This window comes from Ochotona princeps, chromosome 2, assembly GCF_030435755.1.
Source record: "Ochotona princeps isolate mOchPri1 chromosome 2, mOchPri1.hap1, whole genome shotgun sequence".
Taxonomy (NCBI): domain Eukaryota; kingdom Metazoa; phylum Chordata; class Mammalia; order Lagomorpha; family Ochotonidae; genus Ochotona; species Ochotona princeps.
This window is the reverse complement of record NC_080833.1, coordinates 94,630,561-94,649,838: the sequence shown is the minus strand read 5'-3', so window position 1 is coordinate 94,649,838 and position 19,278 is coordinate 94,630,561. Positions and strand designations below refer to the sequence as shown.

The 19,278-nt window shown below is 43.3% G+C and overlaps 2 long non-coding RNA genes across 2 annotated transcripts in view; both read left to right on the top strand.

Annotated features, from left to right (window-relative positions):
* The window catches only part of LOC131479489 (uncharacterized), a 55,464-nt gene that overhangs the window by 17,946 nt on the left and 18,240 nt on the right, over positions 1-19,278 (top strand). The gene's annotated exons all lie outside the window — the stretch shown is intronic.
* Positions 1,612-2,245, top strand: LOC131479490 (uncharacterized). Its single transcript, XR_009244893.1, has 2 exons — positions 1,612-1,689; positions 2,040-2,245. It is a non-coding gene; the product is annotated as an uncharacterized LOC131479490 (long non-coding RNA).

Here is a 19,278-nt window from a genome sequence, read left to right as displayed (position 1 = left end):
TTTTAAAATTTATTTATTCGACAGGTAGAGTGTCAGAGACAAGACAGAGAGAGAGAGAAAGAGAAATTTTCCATCTGCTAAATCACTACCCAAATGGCCATAGCCTTGAGCAAAGCTGGGATCCTGGAACTCTAACCTGATTGTCCTCCACATGGGTTCCAGGTACTTGGACTAAGCTAGAATGGAAGTGGAACAGCTAGGACTCCGTCCAGTGCTCTGGATATAGGTTGCCAATGTGGAACCAGCAGCTCAACCTACAGGTACTGCCTTCTTGTTCAGCATGATTTCCAGAATGTCCTCCACAAAAGGAAGGGCTTGGATGCCAGTACCTGTTTCAAAGTCCTGTTTGTCTGGGGACCCTCCCCTTGCTTCATGAACATATTTCTTTCCAGACTGTGGGGGTGCATGTCCCCATAAAGGGTTATGGCTTTACAGAGGGAGATACTCTATGACTTACTGAAACTTCAATTAGAGCTCACTCTTAATCACTTATAGATAAACTCAGGGGTACCCTAAATAGAGGGATCTGCAAATCCATACTATTCTTACTTTGCTGTAAAAGCAACAATAGTCAAATTTATGGAGAGTTTATGTACAATTATTATTCTGTAGTCTTTACATATATTATTTAACCCTCCAACAAGCCTGTAAGAAGATACTATTTTCTTCATTTTATGGATGAAAGGCACAGAGAGGTTATGAAACTTGCCTAGGATTACACAGAAAGGAAGTGGTAAGACTGGGTTTTGAACTTCCAGCCTGGGCACTTGTAAGTAACCTTTTTGCCACCCACCATCAAGGAAGAGTGCACCCAGGAAGGATGATTTCTGTGCTTGGAAAAGGACGTTCTTTTCTCACTTTCCATTTCTAGAGTACTAGCAACTTTTTGCCATATAGAACATGAATGCCCATTAACTTGCTGCATTAAATCCCTATGAAGGGGCCCGGCGGCGTGGCCTAGCGGTTAAAGTCCTCGCCTTGAACATGCCCCGGGATCCCAAATGAGCACCGGTTCTAATCCTGGCAGCTCCACTTCCCATCCAGCTCCCTGCTTGTGGCCTGGGAAAGCAGTTGAAGACGGCCCAATGCATTGGGACCCTGCACCCGCGTGGGAGACCCGGAAGAGGTTCCAGGTTCCCGGCTTCGGATTGGCACGCATTGGCCGTTGCTGCTCACTTGGGGAGTGAATCATCGGACGGAAGATCTTCCTCTCTGTCTCTCCTCCTCTCTGTATATCTGGCTGTAATAAAATGAATAAATCTTTAAAAAAAAATCCCTATGAAGTCAAGTGCTTCATTTCCTGGCTTTCTTCCTGTCTTGCCTTTTTCTCAGCTGCTTGTCAGCCCGTTGCTCTTACAGTGGGAGGGAGTAGAGAGTGGGGAAGGGGAAGGGAGGGGTTTTGTGGTGGATTACCACTGTCTGGTGTGGCTGCTGTCCTGGATACCCACAGGTACTAGTGGGTGGCTGAAACCCACTCCGTAGCCACTAGCAACCTTACCATCAACACAGGCCTCACACCAAAAAAGTAGGTGGTTTACCTGTGCTGAATGTTGTGGTGAAGATTAGCAGGTGTACTCCTGCACTAAGTACGTAAGTCTGGCTGCACAGAGACCAGACCCTCAAAGCCAATCCTTTTGGGGATCAAACCCATTGTCACGCAGAGGGAGGAGGAGAGCGCCACAGACTCAGGTCTTGATTTTTTTTTTTTTTTTTAAAGATTTTATTGTTATTGGAAAGCCAGATATACAGAGAGGAGGAGAGACAGAGAGGAAGATCTTCCATCCGATGTTTCACTCCCCAAGTGAGCCGCAACGGCCGGTACGCGCCGATCCGAAGCCGGGAACCAGGAACCTCTTCCGGGTCTCCCACGCGGGTGCAGGGTCCCAAAGCTTTGGGCCGTCCTCGACTGCTTTCCCAGGCCACAAGCAGGGAGCTGGATGGGAAGTGGAGCTTCCGGGATTAGAACCGGCGCCCATATGGGATCCCGGGGCTTTCAAGGCGAGGACTTTAGCCGCTAGGCCACGCCGCCGGGCCCTCAGGTTTTGATTTTGACTACTGAAACTCACATCTGCTTGCCCTTCATGTGCAAGCCAGGGTTGTGAAATTACTCACTCCACTCTGATGTGTTAAAGAAAATAGTCTCTCTTTTCTCTAAATTACTCTGATGTCCCTTTTGAGCCCTCACCTGCTGGGTAGCAGGAGGGAAAAGCTAAGTTTAGCTCAATGGATTTTTTTTTTTTTTAAACATCCTGACTCAAAGATTTAACCAGTGTATTGAAGCTGAACTTGGTGTTTTTGGAATAAAGTGTCATGTTTCAGACACCTTGCTGCTTCTGCTTGCTTTTCCGCAGGTGGAATTGGTGGTCCTGAGACCAAGTCTCCTGGCTTCTTCCACTGCTGCTCTGTCCTCCTAAACTGAGTGCTGTGAAGCCACCCTCACAGCAATCTGCCGATAGGGAATCTTCTAGAGTTAATGGGGAAGGAGCTCTCCTACCTGAGTGTTCTCTGGTTTACTTCATTCTTCAAGCAGAAACCTGAAGAGGAGAGGCCAAGAGAGACCAAGGAGCTTCCCTGCCTGGCATGTGGCTGTTCTGAATTCTCATTTTTTTTTTTAAAGATTTATTTGTTTTTATTACAAAGTCAGATATACAGAGGAGGAGAGACAGACAGGAAGATATTCCATCCGATGATTCATTCCCCAAGTGAGTGCAACGGCCGGTGCTGTGCCAATCCGAAGCCAGGAACCAGGAACCTCTTCCAGGTTTCCCACGCGGGTGCAGGGTCCCAATACTTTGGGCTGTCCTCAACTGCTTTTCCCAGGCCACAAGCAGGAAACTGGATGGGAAGTGGAGCTGCTGGGATTAGAACCGGCGCCCATATGGGATCCCGGGGCGTTCAAGGCGAGGACTTTAGCCGCTAGGCCACGCCGCTGGGCCCTGAATTCTCATATTAATAGCTGGGTGAAGAGGCCTGGGGGGCTGAGGAATAGTTTTTGGGCCCTATGGTAGAACTTTTTTAAAATTAATTTCCTATATTTTATGAATTACATTGCCCTATGGTAGAACTTTTAAGGTCCAGGTTAAAGAGACTTGGTTCTTAAACTTTGAACGAGTGTAAAATAACTAGCTTGTTTTTTAAGCTCTTCTCATTAATGGTCTTGACTTGCTGAGGCATTATGTCTATCAGCGAGGTTTCCAGAGTACAGACTGAAAAAAGGGGGATTTTAAAGGAAATTGAAATTCTACATTTGATGAACATTGTCCCTACTGTTGCAGTGTGGGCTGGATCATTGAAGGGAGCATGTATAGTACAATGTGCTTGAAAGTACTCATCTACCCTGCTAATGAACTGGGGTAGCAGTGGATGATGGCCCAAGTACTTGGGCCCCTGCCAACCAATTGGGAACTCTGGATGTAGTGAAAAACTACTGACTGCAGCTTTGCTCAGCCCTAACTGTTGTGGTCATCTGGAGAGAAAACCAGGGACTAGAAGATGGCTCTGTCGCTGTGTGCTTCTCCCTCTCTCTGCCTTTCAAATAGATAAATAAAGCTTTGAAAAAGATGCTTCTCCAAAAAGAGATAGGATAGTGTTGTGAGTAACTACATGGATCTAGATTGCGCTCTGGTAGTTCCTGTGATGAAGACAATATTATTTGTAGGTAAACTTAGCTTCTTTAGCCTTAAAATGGGATAATAGCAGCATCTCCTTCTAGTGTGATTGTAAAACTTACAGCTGTTAATATGTAGCAAGAATGTAGACTTTTCCCTTTCTCATAGTAAGCATTCATCAACTGTTAGTTATATAATCCTGTACAACTTTGAAACCTTAGACATTTCTTAGGTTTGATATAGGATTTTCAAAATAACTTAAGGTATATAATCTTCAGAGCAAATTATATAGCCATCATGAGCCTTGGTCTGAAAAATGAAGATAACAACCTTGTAGGGTAGTTGTTGAGAGTTCACTGAAATAACATATGTGGTACCTAAGGGAGGGCCAACCTTCTTGCGTCGATGACTTGCCATCTCATAATTACCTGTTTGTTCTCCATTAGAAATCCTTAAGCCTTTTTAATCCCCAAACTGGTGAGTGCATTGTAGAGGCTCTAGAAAGATCCATGACACATTCCAGGGAGCTTTCAAATCTGAAGCTCAAGTCCCAGAAACTCTCCCCTGCCAAGTGAGGCTGCTTCAGGACTGTTCCTGTTCTTTGACAACAACTTCAGATGTTCTAGGCATGCATCTCTCCTGCTCTTGATTACAATTACTCAGTGGCCTGTCGAAAGCATGCGTGTCTGCTTTACTCACACTGCTCAACCCACACTTGGAGAGAAATGTGTTTGCATAAATATGAGCAGATGAATTTTTAAAATGTCACTTTTTCTCTCCTGGCACCGTGCAAGAGAAATGAGCAAACATAAACAGAGGAGTATCACACTGGAAATACAGCAGATGGGTTTCTGCTGGGGATCTGGACTTTCCCGGAGTTTACACATTTGGGAGATGTAGGATTATGACAGAATCCACTTGTAATGTTCGTGCTTTTTATTTCTTGAGCACATTATTAATTGCTTAAAGACTGAGCTTAATGCACAGTTTCAGCCCAAATTTTCCCTTTGGGAAGCAAGCAGGAAGCTGTAAATACTCTGTAGGAGGGTTTGTCTTCCTAAGCCTAGCATAAATCCAACTTGATTAAGGAATCAAGGGAAAGAGAGAAGAGGGAAAATGTTTATCTGCCCTCCATTTTACAAGGGAAGGGGGGAAAAAGGGAGTTGTTCACTTCTTATATCAGAAAGCCGAATGTTTATGACCAATCATTTCTTGTGAAAATTTAAAAAAAAAGTGGACACTGAATACACACACTCCCTGACCTTTTGATTTGGCCACTTGAATTCAGACTATATATTCTGTACATCTGTGTAAGGGAAACTGATTGCATGTCATTCTGAACTCCACATACTATTTGCAGTCATTCATTCAACAGACTTAATTGGACATCTATGCCGTAGACTGGACGTTTATGTCTCTCAAATTTGCATGTTAAGACCTAATCCTCAATGTGATCTTGTGTGGAGGTGGGTCCTGTGAGAGATAATTAAGTTGGAGAGGTAGAGCCTTTATGAGCAGGATTAGTGTTTTTATGCAAGAGACCCTAGGGGTGAGCGTTTAGCCTAATGCTCAGGACGTTGATGGAGATGTCTCTGTCAAATACCAAAGTTCCAAGATTCAATGCCTTGCACTGGCTTGTGACCCTGGTTCCCCGCTAGTTCAGATCCTGGGAAGCATCAATGATGGCTCAAATAATTAGAGTTCCGGCCATCTACAGTAGGTTGAGCTGTTGGCTTCTGGCTCCAGCTCAGTCCCAGCCAATGCAGGATTTGGGGAGTGATCAGTGGATAAGAGTGTATTCTTTCTCTCTCAAATAGATATTTTTAAAATCTAAAAGTAAAACAGATTCCAGAGAACTCGTTTGCCCCCTTTTCCATGTGAGGATGCAGTGTGAAGACTGCTGCCTGTGACCAAGGAAGCAAGTCTTGACCAGACACTGAATTCCCTGGGACTTTGACCTTGAAGTCCCCAGCTTCCAGAATGAAGATAAATAAATGACTATTGTTTGCCAACTGTTCAGTCTATGATATGGTGTTCCAAGTACTGTGGGCCAAGTACTGTGCTTGGAGTGGTAACAAAGCTGGGAAGCAGACAGCTGTGGTTCCTGACATTACAAACCCAAGTCTTACGGTAAGACATATATTTAGGATCTCATCATTAAGAATTTCTGTGGAAGTAATATTATCGACTTCCACCAAATATCACATGTCTCAAGGACTAGTCTTAGTGAAAACGGGAGGTAGAAGTGATTCTATGGCCATAAGATTGTCAGAGCCTCTAGAGGACTTTGGGAACTCCATGAAAGAACTCCTCATTAATAATTGGCTTAACTGATCTCTTGTCTTCGTGTCTGATCTCTTGCCTTCATTTCTGAGGGCGCTTCAGTGGAGAGTCATGGAAAGAAAGAGAAAGAGAGTTTTTCCATCTGCTGGTTGACTTCCCAGTATGGCTGCAATGACTAGCCCTGAACCAGGCTGAAGCCAGAAGTTTCATCTGAATCTCCCATGTGGGTAGCAGGAGTTCCAGACACATGACCCGTCTTCTATAAATTTTCCCATCCCATTGGATGGTGCTGGGATTGAAAGTGGAACAGCTGGGACATGAGTGGTGCATATATGGAATGCCAACATTGCAAAAGTGGCTTTTCCTACTTTGTCACAACTCTGACCCCAACCGCATTTCTATCAATACAAATTAACTCACTTTTTACTGCAAGTTGTCTATCTGTTAGGTCTAACCAAGAAGAGGCAGTGATGTAGTTTAAGGACCACAGTTTTTTTTTTTTTTTTAAGTTTTATTTATTTTTATTGCAAAGTCAGATATACAGAGATGAGGAGAGACAGAAAGGATGATCTTCTGTCTGATAATTCACTCCCCAAGTGACCACAATGGCCAGTGCTGTGCCAATCCGAAGCCAGGAGCCAGGAACTTCCTCTGGGTTTCTCATGCAGATGCAGGAACCCAAGGCTTTGGGCCATCCTCAACTGCTTTCCCAGGCCACAAGCAGGCAGCTGGGAGGGAAGTGGAGCAGCTGGGATTAGAACTGGTGCCCATATGGGATCCCAACGATTTTAAGGCGAGGACTTTAGCTGCTAGGCCACCGCTCCGGGCCCAGACCACAGGTTTTGAAGTCAACCCTAGGGTCCAATCTTCACTCAAACATCTATTAGTCATGTCCCTTGTGAGTTATTTTATTTATTTTTAAAGATTTATTTATTTTTTATTGGAAAGGTAGATCAGATTTATGGAGAGAGAAGTGACAGAATGATCTTCCATCTGCTGGTTCACTCCCCAAAAGGCCACAATGGCCACAATGGCTGGAGCAGAGCTTATCCAAAGTCAGGAGCCAGAAGCTTCTACTGGGTCTCCCACGCAAGTGCAGAGTTTCAAGGCTTTGAGCAGTCCTCTACTGCTTTCTTAGCAGGGTGCTGGATAGGAAGTAGAGCCTGCAGGACGTGAAACAGTGGCTATATGGATTCTGGTGCTGGGATTTATTATAATTTCTTGTAAAACAGAGTTACATAGCAAGGTATGGAAGGAGAAAGAGAGAAAAAAAAAATCTCCCACCTGATGGTTCACTCCCCAAATGGCTGCAAAGGTCAGAGCTGAGCCAATCTGAAGCCAGGAACCAGGAGCTTTCTCCATGATAGAAGGGCCTAACCACCTGAGCCATCTTCCACTACTTTCCCAGGCCATTAGCAGTGAGCTAGATTGGAAGTGGAGCAGTGGAGACTCCAACTGGCACCCATATAAAATGCTGGCATTGTACAGAAGATTAGATTACCATACCATAGGGCGGAGGCAGCTCATCAGTGGGGCTATGAGCTGAGTGCGTCACATCACTCCCTTGTCCCTTGGGAAGGTCTGAGACTAGGGCCAGCAGCGGCCCTAACAGGGCTCTCCCTGAGTCTCGGGGAGGTGAGTTCCAAGAGAACGGGGCTCCGTGCGAGGGCAGACTGGGCAGAAGATGCCGCGGCCCCTCTCCCCGGAGGGAACCGGCGGATGCCTCCTTAGCCGGAGCTTGGAACAGACTCACGGCCAGCGAAGTGAGATTACCATGCCACCTATTTTGCTTATTTATTTATCTATACCTATTTTGCTTGTTTATTTACCTATTTATATATTTTACTTTGCTACTGTTTAATTGCTTTGCATGTAAAATGGAAGAAAACATATTTAAGAAGAATTAAAGATAGAGCATATTCTGTTTTAGTATGCTCAGGAATTGTATTCCTTGTGACACAAGACTCGGTTTTGAAAGCAATCAGCATTTGCAAGAATTCAACCAAACAACTCTGAGCTATTTGACAAATGATAAACTCTATTTACAGCTCAGTGTGTCCATCCTGACTGATGTCATCTTTGTCTGCTTCTACTGCCCTACCTAAGCAGCTCAAAACATAGTTCTTCAGAAGATAACCTAACCAGGAAAGCCCAAAAGAACTTAGGAGAGTGGGGCAGGTATTTAACCTGGGGATGAACATATCCATGTTCCCCATCCCAGTGCTGGGGTTTGATTCCCAGCTCTGACCTCTGCTTCCCGTTTCTGGCTAAGACAGACTCTAGGAGGCGATGGAGAGGGCTTTAGTTATTAGATTGCTGCAACCATGTTGGGAGAGCTGGTTTGCATTCCCAACTCTTAGGTTGACCCCAGATATCTCCAGCATTTTGGGAATGAAAATGTGATTGCAAGATTTTTTCTCTTTCTGTTGCTTAGACAGACAGACAGACAGACAGATATTCAAATAAATCAGAATGAGAGATAGTATGATTCTTTCTGTTTAAAAATAAGATTTGAGAATGTTTGGGGTTGTGATTAAGATGTCCCATGGGGCACCTGTGTTCCCATCACGGTGTGTGGGATGGAGTCCTGGCTCTGCTCCCAATTTCAGTTCCTACTAATGTACACCTTGGGAGGTAAAAGATGATGATTCAATTAGTTAGGTTCCTGACATTGATGTGGAAGACGAAGATTAAGCTCTTGCCTCTCATCTTTGACATAGATCAGTACCAGATATTGCAGGCATTTAGGAAATGAACTAGTGGATGGGAAATCTGTGTTTTTCTGTCTATAAAATAGATAAGATAGGGCCCAGTATGATAGTCTAGTGGCTAAATCCTCACCTTGCATGCAGCAGTATCTATATGGGCACTGGTTTGTGTCCCAGCTGCTCCACTTCCCATTAAGCTCCCTGCTTATGGCCTAGAAAAGTACTAGAGAATGGCCCAAAGCCCTAGGATCCTGCACTTGTGTGGGAGACTGAAAGAAGCTCCTGGCTTCAGATCAGCTTAGCTCTGGCTGTTGAAGCCACTTGGTGAGTGAGCCAGTGGATGGAAAATCTTTTTTGTTTTTTTCTCTGTCTTTACTTCTCTCTGTAAAATCTGCCTTTCCAATAAAAAGAAATAAAATATTTAAAACAATAAATAAGATAAATTTTCAAATAAAAAGATTTTTAGTTTGCCATGTATTGTCCCTTTTCTTTGCTTTATTCTTTAAAAAAAAGATTTTCTTTATTCATTTAAAAGAGTGAAAGAGAGGGAGAGAGGGAGAAAGAAAAAGAGAGAGAGAGGTAGAAAGAGAGAGATAGATTCTCCACATGTTTGTTCATTTGCAAATGGACCAACATTCAGGGCTGGTAAAGGCAAAAGCTAGGAATCAGGAGCTTCTTCCAGGTCTCTTACATGGCTGGCAGGGCCCAAGCACTTGGTCTTCTTCCTGTTTCTTGCTGCTTTTCCCAGGCCATTAGCTGGATTGGGAGTGGACAAACCAGACCAGAAACTGGTACCCATATGGGATACAGGTATTGAAGGTGTTGGCCTAATCTGCTTCTCCACATTGCAGGCCACTTTACTCATTTCTGCTCACAGGAAATATGATCTCTTTTCTTCCAGGTGATTGGAAATGTTGTACTGAAGATGAGATTCATGGGTCACATCGGAGAAGGCTGCTGACATTGCCTCAAACAATACATCCTTGGCCCTTGAGCTAGAAATCTAGCTATTTTTCTCATAGCTCAAAAGAGGCTAAATTCCCCCCAAGGAGTGTACAGTGGCAGCTCCCTCAGACTGTCCAGTAGGTTTCTCCCAAGATCTTCATTTTGATTCAGATATTGGTAGGGTTTGTCACATGGGGCTGGTGCAAAAATCTCCAAGCAATAATGTTAATGAAAGAAAGGTATGGTTTTACTTTATTTAATTAATTTACTTATTTTTAAGATTTTATTTATTTTTCATTACAAAGTCAGATATACAGAGAGGAGGAGAGACAGAGGGGAAGATCTTTCGTCCGATGATTCACTCCCCAAGTGAGCCGCAACGGCCGGTGCTGCGCCGATCCAAAGCCGGGAACCAGGAACCTCTTCCGGGTCTCCCACATGGGTGCAGGGTCCCAAAGCTTTGGGCCATCCTTGACTGCTTTCCCAGGCCACAAGCAGGGAGCTGGATGGGAAGTGGAGCTGCCAGGATTAGAACCGGCGCCCATATGGGATCCTGGCACGGTCAAGGCGAGGACTTTAGCCGCTAGGCCACGCCTCCGGGCCCAAAGGTATGGAAACAAACACACTGCTCCAAACATGAGGATTGATTAATTCTATGGATTAATAGGCAGCTGTTACAGTATATTAAGTCTTGTCTTTGTCAATGAGATCCATATTGGAGTCTTGATTATAGTCCTGGCCACTCCACTTTTGATCTAGCTTTCTGCTTTGTACCTGGAAAAGCAGTAGCAGATCACTCAAGTACTTGGGCCCTGCCACCCATGTAGGGAACTCCAATGGAGTTCCTGGCTTCTCGTTTGGTTTGGTAAAGTCCCGGCTGTTGCAGCCATTTGGGAAGTGAACCAGTGGGTTGATGATCTCTTTCTCTCAATTTGTAACTCTGCCTTTCAAATAAATAAATCTTTTTAAAAAATAATTAAACAATGTCCATAAAAGTACAGGAAAGAAACACCCTAAAGTAGTCACAGCTGAGGGCTGAAACTATGGCTAATTTTTTTGTTTCTGATTTTATTTTTATAACAATCATGTATTGTTTATATAGTCTCCAAAAGCAGTTTAAAATGATGTCTTCTGAGGTCAAGGATATGGACTTCCCTAAGATGATTTTCATGAATCATTCCAGAAAGGATTTTCCAGTATTTACCTGTAGAGCCAGCTGAGCAGCAGTAGAAGCCAACAGAGGTAGTGCTTGGAGGGAACTCAATGGGGATTAAAGAGTTCAACTTTATCTAGGTGTGAATCTGGTGTTTCTGATTAGCTGCCAAAGCCTCTTTCACTTGCAGTCAAGCTTTGCGCTTTCCAAGTCATGGCATCTGGTTTTCTGCTTATGTGGGCTAGGGGTGGGGAGCCTGCAGTAGATAAAACCCAAGGCTGAACCCAGCCCCCATGGCAGGGTCAGCCAGCAGGGTGGAGTGAAGCAGAACAGGCTGGAGGCTTGAGATTCCAAATCAACGTTTTGTTTTATTCTGTGTTGAAGCACATCCCTGAACTTCTTGGTTTGGACCTAAGAAAGAACCAGACAGCTTGGGATCCAGTCCTGTCATCCCTGGGATCCAAAACAGCCTGTGTCAGGATAATTTCTTTCTTTTTTTTTTTCCCCCAGAAGATTTTCCTGGTAGTCCTGTCACATTAATACTCTTGGATGCATCTTAACCCTTGTTTCTTGAATGCATGGATGGTTTATCTCTGATCTCTTGCTATAGCTTTAAAATCTTAGAGAAGAACCCTGGGTTGTGTAGGCAGATCCCCACAAAATTAGCCCAGTAAGTGTATTCCAAGGACTAGGATGATTCCGCCCCTTTCTTACTTAGAAAGGTGCAGAAAATAGCAGTCATGTCCAAAGCCACGAGAACAGATGCTTGATGGGCTGGCCTTCTGGGATCTTAGCAGGGTCACAGGCTGTTCATCATGGTTACCTCTAAGGTTGCCTGTGATTTCGGCAATGGTAGTTTGGAGAGGGTTTGGAGAAGTTAGCCAGGTCCACTATTATAATTCAAGCTAAAGTTTTGGGAAAACAAGGCAGGAATTCTAGAAACAGAAAAGTGCAAAGAAGAAGTTTCAGTTCTGCCCTGGCTCTTGTATCTGCTCAGATACACGTAACCAGGAAGAGAATGGCCCTGGAGTGCTATCGTCCCAGGCTCCTGATTAGCTGCTCTGCAATCACTTGAACAAAGAATTCCAAGCCCTAGGACTCAGAGCTTGTAAACAAAAGAGGACAACAGTCAGTGACTAGTCCAGCTGAGTTCTGCCAGGCGGCCCAGTGTTCGCAGCTCCCGAGGGGCCTTGCTTAGCCTGAGTCAGCCAGGGTGTGACAAGCTGAGGCACTGATCTCACCTTCAGAAGCCGACCAAGTTCCCCACCCTTCCACCCACTCAACTACTGTCAGCCACCTCTGCCAACTTGTTCATTTGGCTTCTATTTCTCTCTCTCTCTCTCTGACTCTGGGCAGCCACCTCCTCTTGCTGTTTACCCCCAACACATCCGTTGATCATCAGAGCTGTGCCGTGGAAGTGTGGTGACTCATTTGCTTCTTAGGTATTTTGGGTTCATTACTCTTTAGCCACTTTACTGAGAAGAGCCAAGCAGAGCTAGCACACAGCAGAGAGGAAATGGGATGTTTGTGTGCAGAAGAGAAGGGGTGAAGCAGCATCTCAGAGCTTCTATGGAGGAGCTCAACAGAGGGACTGTGGTCAAAGAGGGACTGTCGCCAGAGATCTAGGCTATTTCAAAAACAACGTTGGGAAAGGGATAGGGCTTGGATTAAAACTTCTTTGGGAGGCTCAGGCACACACCCAAGTGTTCTCCCATCACAGAGAATGTATGACCAGGAATCCACAAGAACCATCACTGCTCTTTGGGAATAGTCATGAGCTACCCTACCCAAGGCATGTTGACTTGGCTAGAGAAAGGTTCGAAGGGTGCAGATCAGGGACAGTCAAGCACCATGCACAAAGCACGATGCAAATCATCCACCCAGAGCATCAGCACTTTCCTCACCAATACGCATGTGCCTTTGGCTCACTGCTCCCGACTTGTGTTGTGACTAATATCTGGCGTGCAGTGGCTGCTGTCCTCAGCAGACATACTGCTTACGCTGTCAGCAATACACATCATGTGTGACAGGGCAGACAGAAAATTTGAGAATATATACATTTGAGAGTCTCTCAAAATGTTGTTGCTTAGAACTTAATGTTCTTAAATTGTTCTTCCCAAGAACACACAGTCTACAAAGCTTGTGCTTGTGATGGATTCCTGCCTTGTCTTAGTTCCAACCTCCTTAGACAGAGTATTGAATTACTGCTTGTGACATTTGCCATCCATTTCTAGTGTGGGACTTTTACGATTAGCACGCCAAGAGTTATTCTTTTCTCATTATGCATTATTTTCCATGATTATATTGGCTATTCTTTTCTAATTATGCATTCTTTAATTCAACAAATATTCCTCCCAAATGCCCAAGGTTGATGTCAGCCTTCCAGGTTCAGAGTTGAGGAATGGAATAGGATCCAGACTTCCCATCCACAATTCCACTCTGACTTCTGAATTCTGGGGAAATAAAACTCATGAAAATGACTCATGCTAAAATGTGGGATCATTGACTTTGGATTATCAATCTCTTCTTTTGTTATATGACATATTCAAATAATATCATGTACCTTAAAGCTGTTACTTGCAGACTGTTTTACCAGAAATTGAATAACTTTATAAACCTTTTATGTTAAGATTTATTTATTTTTATTTGAAAAGCAGATTTACAGAGAGAGAGAGAGAGACAGAGAAAGATCTTCCATCTGCTGATTCATTTCCCAAATGACCAAAAATGGCTAAAGTTGAGCCAATCTGAAGCCAGGAGCTTCCTCTGGGTCTCCCACATGGGTGGAGATGCCTGAAGCTTTGGGCCATCCTCTACTGCCCTCCCAGACCAGAAATAGGAAGCTGGATGGGAAGAAGAGCAGCTGGGACATGAACTGCGCCCATATGGGTTGCCAATACTACTAGGCAGAGGACTAGCCTGTTGAGCCACCGCACTGATCCTGAGAAACAGTGAAACTTAAAAGAAGAAAAATGTGTGACAGAAGCCATGTATTATGATTACAGAACAGAAAGACACAATGGCTATGCCTTTGAAAGTACTAGGCCATAGTCTGTGCCACATAAATCATATTCTCAAAAGAAAAAAAATTAGTAAAATTACACATTTGAAATTTAAAATGATTTCCGAGAAAGTCAACTCTGTAGTGTAGTGTGTTAAGACACTACTTGGGATGCCAGCATTCCATGTGTGTGCTGCTTTAAGTCCTGGCTACTCCACTTCCAATCCCACTCCATGTTAATGGCCAGGGAAAAACAGTAAAGTATGGCCCAAGCCCTTGGGCCCCTGCACTCACAAGGGAGACCTAGGACCTGACACGGTGGCCTAGTGTTGAAAGTCCTTGAATGTGCCGGGATCCCATATGGATGCTTGCTGTAATCCCAGCAGCCCCACTTCCCATCCAGCTCCCTGCTTGTGGACTGGGAAAGCAATTGAGGATGGCCCAAAGCCATGGGATCCTGCACCTGCGTGGGCAGACCTGGAAGAAACTCCTGGCTCCTGACTTTGGATAAGTGCAGCTCTGGCTGTTGCAGTCACTTGGGGAGTGAATCATTGGACGGAAGATCTTCCTCTCTGTCTCTCCTCCTCTCTGTATATCTGACTTTGCAATAAAAATAAATAAATAAATCTTAAAACAAAACAAGGGAGACCCAGAAGAAACTCCTGGCTCCTGGCTTTGGTCTGGTCCAACTCTGGCTGTGAGAGCCATTTGGGTAGTGAACCAGCAGGTAAAATGATTTCTCCCCTTACTCCTCCCTGTAACTATGCCTTTCAAATCAATACATAAATCGTTAAAAAAAATACACTAGATGAAGGATCAATAGCCTGAACACAAGTGAAAGTAAGGAAGTAATAAAGAATAGAAATAAATAAAATTAATAGCAGGCTACAAAAGAATCAAGAAAACAAAAGCTTAGTGACGTGAAACAATGACTAAAGCTGAGAAGAATTAAGAGAATCACTGCATTAACAATCATACAAACTAAAAAAAAAACCTAAAATAAATAGACAAACAACAGAAAGTAGAGCTTGAAATCTAACAGGAAAGAGCTGGCCTGGATTGGCTCATGCCTTGCTGGGTGGGACACAAAGATTAGTCACTCCTCACCATGGTGTTGAGGATTTTCCTGCACCCCCCCCCAAAAAAAATGTTCTGCACCTTAAATGTTGACAAATATCTTGTTAGAGTTACAAGCCAGTCTAGATTATCCCAAAATCTGCCAAGATCAACAAAATTATACTTCAACACAACAAATGGCTAAATACTAAAATGAAATAGACACGAGACAGCTGAATGGTACCCTATAGCCATTTTAAGGTATATAGCAGCCGGTCCGGTCCTGTATATAAACTAAAATTGAAATGTCAATGAGCTAATCATAGGTTGTGGTTAGGACTAGTTTTTTTTTTTTTTTTTTTTTTTTTTTTTTAACATACTGGTTACTCAAAACCATGTCAATTCCATAATGTTGCAAATTGCTGTTGATGTTATATTGGGACTCTGAATTGACTGGGATGATATTCTACCAGCTCTAACTTCGGACCAGAAATGGTCTCCCCAAGAAACTGTTCAACCCATCTGGACAATAAGTAGCTGGACTCTATGCTTGGTATATGTTTGCAAGGAAAGAATCTTGATTGAATTTGGACTGTAATACTGCATCAAGGTGGAGGAATCCACCAGGGGGGAGGGGAGGGGAAGGGGTGGGGGGATTCCCAGAGCCTATGAAACTGTCACATAATGCAAAATATTAATAAAAATAAAAAAAAGAGAATCACTGCATTGATAAAAAAATTAAATAAATTTTGGTCCTTTTTTTAAGATTTATTTTTTTATTGGAAAGTCAGATACATGGGATCATGGTGCGTGCAAGGTGAGGACTTTAGCTGCTAAGTTACTGTGCTGGGCCCAACATTTTTTTTTTTTTAATAACACAATGTTGTAAGCTTCATGCAAGTAAATTTGAAAGTTACAGTTTTCTAGAAAAACAAAGCTTACCAAAGTTGGCCCAGAAAGAACATCCAATTAGACACCTATAGTTGTTTTTAAAAGGTTGAATTATAGCTTAAAATCTACCTGTAGAACAAAGCACACTAGAGCCTGGGAGGTTTATAAACAACTTCTGCCAAAAACTTTAGAAATGAAAATCATAAAAATACCTGCATCACTGTTTGTAATACCCATGTGTCACATTGGAAATCTCGTTTTGATATCAATTTCTGGTTTCTGAAACCATTTTGCTTGAATATAGACCCTGGAGTCAGGAGAGTTAGCTCAAGTATTTGTATTCCTGATACCATATTGGAAACCTGGGCTGAGTGGTCAGTTCCCAGGCTTTGCCATTTGGGGTATTTGAGGAGTGAACCCGCAGATAGGAACTCTTCTCTATGTGGCCATCTTTCCGTCTTTTTGAAATTTAAAATAATTCACAAATCATTTTATACCTAAAAGCTTAGTCAACCTAAAAAATGGAATGATTGGCAAGTCGGTTCAGCTTACATGTGTACAGTTGGCTTGCGTTCCTTCTGCTAACACTGGACTGTGAGAGCAGGGACTCTTCTTTTATTCACAGACCTCACCTTTGGTGCCCAGAGGGAGCCATAGGCATGATGGGTAAAGTTGAGATGTGGATAATCTAACATTCCCCTATCAAGAAGATGATTCACAGGAAGACATCCTAGAAAAGCTTTTCACACTGTGCCGGAGCTCGCTTCCAGATATGTTCCGTCTCCAACCAGCAGCAAGTTGCCAGGAGAAGAATGCATAGACTGTGGAGTAATAAACACTTACACCAGTTAAAATGAATGACTTCAATCAACAAATGGAAGGAGCTAGAATTAAAGTATCAATATAAATAAAGCATCATATTGTTGATATAAGAGGTACACAATGACACAAGAGTCTTGAAAGAGAAGAAATGAATTCATCCAAAAGAATTAGCAGAATGCTCATGTGTGAAGTTGCACTTGATATTTAAACAGGAAGAATTGGAAAGAAGAGAGTCGCAGTGGAGGCTATCAAGACTCGAGTACAGGAAGAAAACATTGGGAAAATGTGGCTTATTCTCAGAGGATGTTTAGAAGTTCAATTTTACCGGATTATAGATTGAGTACTGTAAAAGGCAGGTCGGGAAAAAATCTTGGAGACTTTATTTTATTGAGAATTCAGAGTAGGATATTTTCCTGACAAGTCTTTTTCTTTTTTTTTTTTAACTTAAAAATAGAATCTGATTAGGACACCAGAACACTAAAAATAACCGTATTAACACTCATTTAAGGGTAATAATAAAATTGATACTCGTATAAGTAAATATAGATATCTAAATACAGTAAAATATAATAGCTTTTCACTGTTGCAACTATTTAGTAACAATTTTACTCCATTTTGAGTATTACATGAAATGCTTTAAAAATATTTGTTTACTTGAGAGCAGAAAAAACATATATATAGACAGCACCCACTGGGCTGGGCCAACTGAATGCAGGGACCAGGAACCCTATCAGTCTCCCACAGGGGTGGCAGGAGCCCGACTGCTTGGGCCATCACCTTCTTTCTTAAGGCATGCATTAGCAGGTAGTTAGTACTGGCAGTGGAGCCAGTTAGGCTCCACTGATATGGAATGCAGGCATTTTAACAAAGGTTTTCACTGCAGTGCCAAATGTCTGTCCCTAAAACTTGACCTTCGTTCTAGGCTCAAAAACTTAGAGGGAATGGACACCAAACTTGGCCCCTGTGTGAATGGTGATGCTGATCTCTAAAAGACACAGATTTGTGGGGGAAGATAAGTTCAATTTTAGGCCTGCTATCATCAGAGTGGAGAGAAATTTCGGTAGGGTACATAGATTTTGGGCTGCAGGTTCACATATGTAAAAGGTGGCCTATGATCCCGTCTGATGGTTCAGTAGCTAGATCCTCACTTTGTAAGTGATGGGGTCCCATATGGATTCACGTCCTGGCTCCTCTACTTCTCACCCAGATTCCTGCTTATCGCCTAGAAAATCAATAGAAGATGGTTTAAAGCCTTGGCACCCTGCACCTGTGTGTGAGACCCAGAAGAAACTCATGGTTCCTGGCTTCGAATTGGCTCAGCTCTAACCATTATGGCCACTTGGGGAGTGAACCAGCAGATGGAATATCTTTCTATCTCTCCTTTTCTCTGTAAATCTAATCTGCCTTTCCCATAAAAATAAATGAATCTTAAAAAAAAAAGTGGGTTGGGTCTGGAGTGGTGACCTAGAGGCTAAAGTCCTCACCTTGAATGTGCCAGGATCCCATATGGGCATTGGTTCTAATCCCAGCAGCCCTGCTTCCCACCTAGCACCCTGCTTGTGGCCTGGGAAAGCAGTCAAGGACAGCCCCAAGCCTTGGGACCCTGCACCTGCGTGGGAGACCTGGAAGAAGCTCCTGGCTGCTGGCTTCAGATCAGTGCAGCTCCAGCCATTGCAGTCACATGGGGAGTGATGGAAGATCTTCCTCTCTGTCTCTCCTCCTCTCTCTCTCTCTGTATATATATGTATATATCTGGCTTTGCAATAAAAAAAATCTTAAAAAAAAGATGGTCTAGTGAGTATTTTGATTGAAGACCACCAAAGAGAGCTCATAGCTAAAATGGGGAACAAAAGGCTATAGACAGAGCTGCCTCTGTCTGATCAAAGGTTAAAAGAAAGACATGAAAAAGGAGCAATGAACAGCATTTCCAAAAACCAAGGAAAGAAATGCTGTGGAGGGAATATACCACAGTAACAGATACTCTTGAAAGGTCAAGCGAGGTAAGGACAGGCCACATGGAGGTAATTAGTGACGTTAGAGAATCATTTTATTGGCCTGGGGAGCATATTTGTCATATTGCAGTGGATTCTTAAGTGGATGCAAGGTGAGGGTGGAGACAACACTAACAGAATTTTTAAAATCAGTTTTGAAGGAGAGATACAGGGTTAGACATGGAAGAGAAGAACAGAAGGATGAAATTTTTAAAGAGACAAGAGATGGGAAAATGTATATGCTGTTGGGAAAGATCCAGTGAAGGGGACACTGGGAGTAAGGGAGATAAAGATACATGATAGAGTGAGTTTCCTGAGGCACAGCCAGTGAACTGAAAGGGGCGGATTAGCCTTGACCTGGAGAAAAGTTCATGGAGACAGAGACAAATAGGAAAACATGGAATTCTAGGGATTTTTCAATGTTGACAATAAAGTTCAGAACGTTCTACCCTGAGGGATTGAATTTTCTCATAATGTAGTTTAAAATTATTTGCTGAAGGGGAAGAAGAAAGTGTTGAGGGACTGAAGAAAAAAGGGGAAAAAATGCATGTGTGAAATAAATGTTGAGCAAAATGGTAGAAGGAGCAGGTTAGCAGTAGCATGAAGTGCACCTGAAGCTGGAGTGAGTGACTCTCATGATGGTTTAAAGCAACCTGGTACACATGTGTAGAAGAGAGGAAGTCAGCATGGAAAGATGGAACATTACAGAACGGTTGAAAAATAAAGAGAAGGAGATTGGGCTGGGGTAGGCTGCCAGAGAGTGTAAGAAGGCAAGACCCTGGCACTGAGGAGTCAAGCAAACGTAACATTTTGTTACGCT